This window comes from Hemiscyllium ocellatum (genome assembly GCF_020745735.1).
Source record: "Hemiscyllium ocellatum isolate sHemOce1 chromosome 15 unlocalized genomic scaffold, sHemOce1.pat.X.cur. SUPER_15_unloc_2, whole genome shotgun sequence".
Lineage (NCBI taxonomy): Eukaryota > Metazoa > Chordata > Chondrichthyes > Orectolobiformes > Hemiscylliidae > Hemiscyllium > Hemiscyllium ocellatum.
Window position 1 is genome coordinate 1,377,173 of NW_026867456.1, and position 7,500 is coordinate 1,384,672.

The following is a 7,500-nucleotide window of genomic DNA, read 5'->3' on the forward strand; positions in this document are numbered from 1 at the left end:
ACCTGGGTGACGGGCACCACAGGGCGGCAGAGCCATCGCACTTGCCGGGTGGCAGAGGAAGGACCGGACTATGTACCATAGCGGCCAACCACTCCCAGAGCCGGTCGTGCGGGGCTCGAGGTCTGCTCTCAACGTCACATGCTTCTGTGAGTGCTCAGGCAAGGGTCAGACCACATCCTTCCTGGCAGCACCCAAAGCAACCAGGCCGCTCGTGTCTCTCGCCTTCATTTTTCGACACAAGCGCCTGAGGAGGGACGCCACCCCTCCCCTTGCGTCAAGAGACCTCCCCACCGGCCTCTGACTGATTCTTAGAACGGACGGAAAGAGTCGGGCAAGCCTGTCAAAGATTTGAGCGTATGTCAAAAGCTTTAGACTTCCGCGAACTCTCTGGCTTGCACTGAGACCCGAGGTCGATGTGCTCAGCACCACGGGGCCCCTTTCGCCTGCAGGTCCCGAGCCGCCAACATGTTCTTAGTATCGTGTTCCCCAAACCTGGGTGACGGGCACCACAGGGCGACAGAGCCATCGCACTTGCCGGGTGGCAGAGGAAGGACCGGACTATGTACAATAGCGGCCAACGACTCCCAGAGCCGGTTGTGCGGGGCTCGAGGTCTGCTCTCAACATCACATGCTTTTGGATGTGCTCAGGCAAGGGTCAGACCACATCCTTCCTGGCAGCACCCAAAGCAACCAGGCCGCTCGCGTCTCTCGCCTTCATTTTTCGACACAAGCGCCTGAGGAGGGACGCCACCCCTCCCCTTTGCGTCAAGAGACCTCCCCACCGGCCTCTGACTGATTCTTAGAACGGACGGAAAGAGTCGGGCAAGCCTGTCAAAGCTTTGAGCGAATGTCAAAAGCTTTAGACTTCCGCGAACTCTCCGGCTTGCACTGAGACGCGAGGTCGATGTGCTAAGCACCACGGGGCCCCTTTCGCCTGCAGGTCCCGAGCCGCCAACATGTTCTTAGTATCGTGTTCTCCAATCCTGGGTGACGGGCACCGCAGGGAGGCAGAGCCATCGCACTTGCCGGGTGGCAGAGGAAGGACCGGACTATGTACAATAGCGGCCAACGACTCCCAGAGCCGGTTGTGCGGCGTCTGCTCTCAGCCTAAGAGGCTTCTGGGAGTGCTCAGGCAAGGGTCAGCCTGCACCCTTGCTGGCAGCACCCAGGGGAACCAGGACGCTTGCATCTCTCGCCTTCATTTTCGACACAAGCGCCTGAGGAGGGACGCCACCCCTCCCCTTGCGTCAAGAGACCTCCCCACCAGCCTCTGACTGATTCTTAGAACGGACGGAAAGAGTCGGGCAAGCCTGTCAAAGCTTTGAGCGAATGTCAAAAGCTTTAGACTTCCGCGAACTCTCCGGCTTGCACTGAGACGCGAGGTCGATGTGCTAAGCACCACGGGGCCCCTTTCGCCTGCAGGTCCCGAGCCGCCAACATGTTCTTAGTATCGTGTTCTCCAAACCTGGGTGACGGGCACCGCAGGGAGGCAGAGCCATCGCACTTGCCGGGTGGCAGAGGAAGGACCGGACTATGTACAATAGCGGCCAACGACTCCCAGAGCCGGTAGTGCGGCGTCTGCTCTCAGCCTAAGAGGCTTCTGGGAGTGCTCAGGCAAGGGTCAGCCTGCACCCTTGCTGGCAGCACCCAGGGGAACCAGGACGCTTGCATCTCTCGCCTTCATTTTCGACACAAACGCCTGAGGAGGGAAGCCAACCCTCCGTGTGTCAAGAGACCGTCCCCGCCCCGGCCTCCGACTGATTCTTAGAACGGACGGAAAGAGTCAGGCAAGCCTGTTAAGACTTCCGCGAACTCTCCGGCTTGCACTGAGACGCGAGGTCGATGTGCTCAGCACCACGGGGCCCCTTTCGCCTGCAGGTCCCGAGCCGCCAACATGTTCTAAGTATCGTGTTCTCCAAACCTGGGTGACGGGCACCGCAGGGAGGCAGAGCCATCGCACTTGCCGGGTGGCAGAGGAAGGACCGGACTATGTACAATAGCGGCCAACGACTCCCAGAGCCGGTAGTGCGGCGCCTGCTCTCAGCCTAAGAGGCTTTTGGGAGTGCTCAGGCAAGGGTCAGCCTGCACCCTTGCTGGCAGCACCCAGGGGAACCAGGACGCTTGCATCTCTCGCCTTCATTTTCGACACAAACGCCTGAGGAGGGAAGCCAACCCTCCGTGTGTCAAGAGACCGTCCCCGCCCCGGCCTCCGACTGATTCTTAGAACGGACGGAAAGAGTCAGGCAAGCCTGTTAAGACTTCCGCGAACTCTCCGGCTTGCACTGAGACGCGAGGTCGATGTGCTCAGCACCACGGGGCCCCCTTCGCCTGCAGGTCCCGAGCCGCCAACATGTTCTAAGTATCGTGTTCCCCAAACCTGGGTGACGAGCACCGCAGGGAGGCAGAGCCATCGCACTTGCCGGGTGGCAGAGGAAGGACCGGACTATGTACAATAGCGGCCAACGACTCCCAGAGCCGGTAGTGCGGCGCCTGCTCTCAGCTTAAGAGGCTTTTGGGAGTGCTCAGGCAAGGGTCAGCCTGCACCCTTGCTGGCAGCACCCAGGGGAACCAGGACGCTTGCATCTCTCGCCTTCATTTTCGACACAAACACCTGAGGAGGGAAGCCAACCCTCCGTGTGTCAAGAGACCGTCCCCGCCCCGGCCTCCGACTGATTCTTAGAACGGACGGAAAGAGTCAGGCAAGCCTGTCAAAGATTTGAGCAGATGTCAAAATCTTTTAAGACTTCCGCGAACTCTCCGGCTTGCACTGAGACCCGAGGTCGATGTGCTCAGCACCACGGGGCCCCTTTCGCCTGCAGGTCCCGAGCCGCCAACATGTTCTAAGTATCGTGTTCCCCAAACCTGGGTGACGAGCACCGCAGGGCGGCAGAGCCATCGCACTTGCCGGGTGGCAGAGGAAGGACCGGACTATGTACAATAGCGGCCAACCACTCCCAGAGCCGGTAGTGCGGCGTGCGAGGTCTGCTCTCAGCGGAAGAGGGTTTTGGGAATGCTCAGGCAAGGGCCAGCCTGCACCCTTCCTGGCCGCTCCCACGGGAACCAGGCTACTTGCAATCCTTTCCCCCAATAGCAAGTGCCTTTTGGAGGGACGGCCGGAGTCAACGTGGGGTTTGCCCGCCCTCCAAAGTGTCAAGAGACCGCCGCACAGGCCTCTGACTGATTCTTAGAACAGGCAGCAAGAGTTGGGTAAGTCTGTCGAAAATTTGACAAAGTGTCAAAAATTAGACTTCCGAGAGCTCTTGGGCATGCACACAGGCCTGTCATTCAAGTGCTCTGCCCGCGGAACCGTTTTTCGGATGCCTTTCAAAGTGGTCCCGCGCCGCCATTTTGTTCTAAAAATCGTGTTCCCAGAAATCTCCGGGTACCCCGCCAACCTCACTGTGTCACAATGTCAAGTGGCACTGAATGGGTCTGAATTTCAAATTCGACTGCTTCGCTCTGGAACTCGAACCCGGCAAAACCGTTTGGATTTTTCCCGGTCCAGACTTCCGCGGCAGACAAAGTTAAAGTTTTCGGGCTGCAGACTCAAAACGACATCTGGCCAACCGCCGGGCTCAATTCGCCCAGTTCCTCCGGCACTTCGGAACTCATGTTCGGCATGAGTTTTTGAATCTTTCCCGATGCTTCGGCATTTTCCTCCGCTGACACTTAGAATATTTTTCACACTTGGCCGAAAATTTTTCTAAGTTTTTCTGGTTACTGATTTCTTCTTTTCGGGCATTTTTCTAAGTTTTCTTGGTTACTCATTTCTCATTTTCAAACATTTTTCTAAGTTTTTCTGGTTACTGATTTCTTCTTTTTGGGCATTTTTCTAAGTTTTCTTGGTTACTCATTTCTCATTTTCAAACATTTTTCTAAGTTTTTCTGGTTACTCATTTCTCATTTTCAAACATTTTTCTAAGTTTTTCTGGTTACTGATTTCTTCTTTTTGGGCATTTTTCTAAGTTTTCTTGGTTACTCATTTCTCATTTTCAAACATTTTTCTAAGTTTTTCTGGTTACTGATTTCTTCTTTTTGGGCATTTTTCTAAGTTTTCTTGGTTACTCATTTCTCATTTTCAAACATTTTTCTAAGTTTTTCTGGTTACTGATTTCTTCTTTTTGGGCATTTTTCTAAGTTTTCTTGGTTACTCATTTCTCATTTTCAAACATTTTTCTAAGTTTTCTTGGTTACTCATTTCTCATTTTCAAACATTTTTCTAAGTTTTTCTGGTTACTGATTTCTTCTTTTTGGGCATTTTTCTAAGTTTTCTTGGTTACTCATTTCTCATTTTCAAACATTTTTCTAAGTTTTTCTGGTTACTCATTTCTCATTTTCAAACATTTTTCTAAGTTTTTCTGGTTACTGATTTCTTCTTTTTGGGCATTTTTCTAAGTTTTCTTGGTTACTCATTTCTCATTTTCAAACATTTTTCTAAGTTTTTCTGGTTACTCATTTCTCATTTTCAAACATTTTTCTAAGTTTTTCTGGTTACTCATTTCTGCTTTTCCAACGTTTTACTAAGTTTTGCTGGTTACTGAGTTCACACTTTTAAACATTTTCGGGCATTTTTCTACGTTTTTCATGTTACTCATTTAGCACTTTCAGGCACTTTCCTATGCTTTCCTGCTTACTGATTTCACACTTTTAAGCATCTTCGGGCATGTTCCCTAAGTTTTGCAGTTCATTCGTTTGGGACAGTCAGGCAACTTTCCTAAGCTTTCCTGGTAACCGAATTCACATTGTTGAGAACTTTGGAACCCTTCCCTAAGCTGTGCTGGTTACTCACTTTACCTCTTCAGACACTTGCCCCCGTTGTGACAGAGACCACTTCCCGACTCGGGAAATGCACCAAATTCGGCCTGAACTCAGAGGGCAGTCCCCCCTCGAAGGCGTGGAAGTCGGCAGAATCGCCGGGTCAAATCCGGCTGAGCTACCCGGCTTGGAAGCCTCAAAGTCGGTATGAGCTGTCAGGTTCACTCCCATCCCCGTTTGGACCACTTCCCGACTCGGGAAATTCACCAAATTCGGCCTGAACTCAGAGGACAGTCCCCCCTCGAAGGCGTGACAGTCGGCAGAACCGCCGGATCAAATCCGGCTGAGCTACCCGGCCCCGAAGCCTCAAAGTCGGTAAGAGCTGTCAGGTTCACTCCCATCCCCGTTTGGACCACTTCCCGACTCGGGAAATTCACCAAATTCGGCCTGAACTTATACAACAGTCCCCCCTCGAAGGCGTGACAGTCGGCAGAACCGCCGGATCAAATCCGGTTGAGCTACCCGGCTTGGAAGCCCCAAAGTCGGTAAGAGCTGTCAGGTTCACTCCCATCCCCGTTTGGACCACTTCCCGACTCGGGAAATTCACCAAATTCGGCCTGAACTTATACAACAGTCCCCCCTCGAAGGCGTGACAGTCGCTAGAACCGCCGGATCAAATCCGGTTGAGCTACCCGGCTTGGAAGCCCCAAAGTCGGTAAGAGCTGTCAGGTTCACTCCCATCCCCGTTTGGACCACTTCCCGACTTAGGAAATTCACCAAATTCGGCCTGAACTTAGAGGAGAGTCCCCGCTCGAAGGCGTGGAAGTCGGCAGAATCGCCGGGTCAAATCCGACTGAGCTACCCGGCCCCGAAGCCTCAATGTCGGTAAGAGCTGTCAGGTTCACTCCCATCCCCGTTTGGACCACTTCCCGACTCGGGAAATTCACCAAATTCGGCCTGAACTTAGACAACAGTCCCCCCTCGAAGCCGTGGCAGTCGCTAGAACCGCCGGATCAAATCCGGTTGAGCTACCCGGCTTGGAAGCCCCAAAGTCGGTATGAGCTGTCAGGTTCACTCCCATCCCCGTTTGGACCACTTCCCGACTTAGGAAAATCACCAAATTCGGCCTGAACTCAGAGGGCAGGCCCCCCTCGATGGCCAGGCATTCGGCAGAACCGCCGGGTCAAATCCGACTGTGCTACCCGGCCCCAAAGCCTCAAAGTTGGTATGAGCAGTTAGGTTCACTCCCATCCCCGTTTGGACCACTTCCCGACTTAGGAAATTCACCAAATTCGGCCTGAACTTAGAGGAGAGTCCCCGCTCGAAGGCGTGGAAGTCGGCAGAATCGCCGGGTCAAATCCGGTTGAGCTACCCGGCTTGGAAGCCCCAATGTCGGTATGAGCTGTCAGGTTCACTCCCATCCCCGTTTGGACCACTTCCCGACTTAGGAAAATCACCAAATTCGGCCTGAACTCAGAGGGCAGGCCCCCCTCGAAGGCCAGGCATTCGGCAGAACCGCCGGGTCAAATCCGACTGTGCTACCCGGCCCCAAGCCTCAAAGTCGGTATGAGCAGTTAGGTTCACTCCCAAACCCGTTGGACCACTTCCCGACTTAGGAAATTCACCAAATTCGGCCTGAACTTAGACAACAGTCCCCCCTCGAAGGCGTGACAGTCGGTAGAACCGCCGGGTCAAATCCGGCTGAGCTACCCGATTTGGAAGCCTTCAACACAAAACCCATCCGGCAATGCCACTCAAAAAGGGCCCAAATTCAGAAACACCCCCTTCAATAGGTACCACTTCCTCGGAGACACTACCGGGACACGCTCCCCTCGGCGAAAATTAAGCCCCCACCACTAACTGAAGCCAACCGCAGCCCCAACTTCAACGGAGAAATCAGTAACCAATTCAAAAATGCACTTGGTTACTGATTTGTACTGCTTCAAAAATATTCTAAGTGTCGCTGGTTACTGATTTGTACTGCTCCAAAAATATTCTAAGTGTCGCTGGTTACTGATTTGTAATGCTCCAAAAATATTCTAAGTGTCAGTGGTTACTGATTTGTACTGCTTCAAAAATATTCTAAGTGTCGCTGGTTACTGATTTGTACTGCTTCAAAAATATTCTAAGTGTCAGCGGTTACTGATTTGTACTGCTTCAAAAATATTCTAAGTGTCAGTGGTTACTGATTTGTACTGCTTCAAAAATATTCTAAGTGTCGCTGGTTACTGATTTGTACTGCTTCAAAAATATTCTAAGTGTCAGTGGTTACTGATTTGTACTGCTTCAAAAATATTCTAAGTGTCGCTGGTTACTGATTTGTACTGCTCCAAAAATATTCTAAGTGTCGCTGGTTACTGATTTGTACTGCTTCAAAAATATTCTAAGTGTCGCTGGTTACTGATTTGTACTGCTTCAAAAATATTCTAAGTGTCAGTGGTTACTGATTTGTACTGCTTCAAAAATATTCTAAGTGTCGCTGGTTACTGATTTGTACTGCTTCAAAAATATTCTAAGTGTCAGTGGTTACTGATTTGTACTGCTTCAAAAATATTCTAAGTGTCGCTGGTTACTGATTTGTACTGCTTCAAAAATATTCTAAGTGTCAGTGGTTACTGATTTGTACTGCTCCAAAAATATTCTAAGTGTCGCTGGTTACTGATTTGTACTGCTTCAAAAATATTCTAAGTGTCAGTGGTTACTGATTTGTACTGCTCCAAAAATATTCTAAGTGTCGCTGGTTAC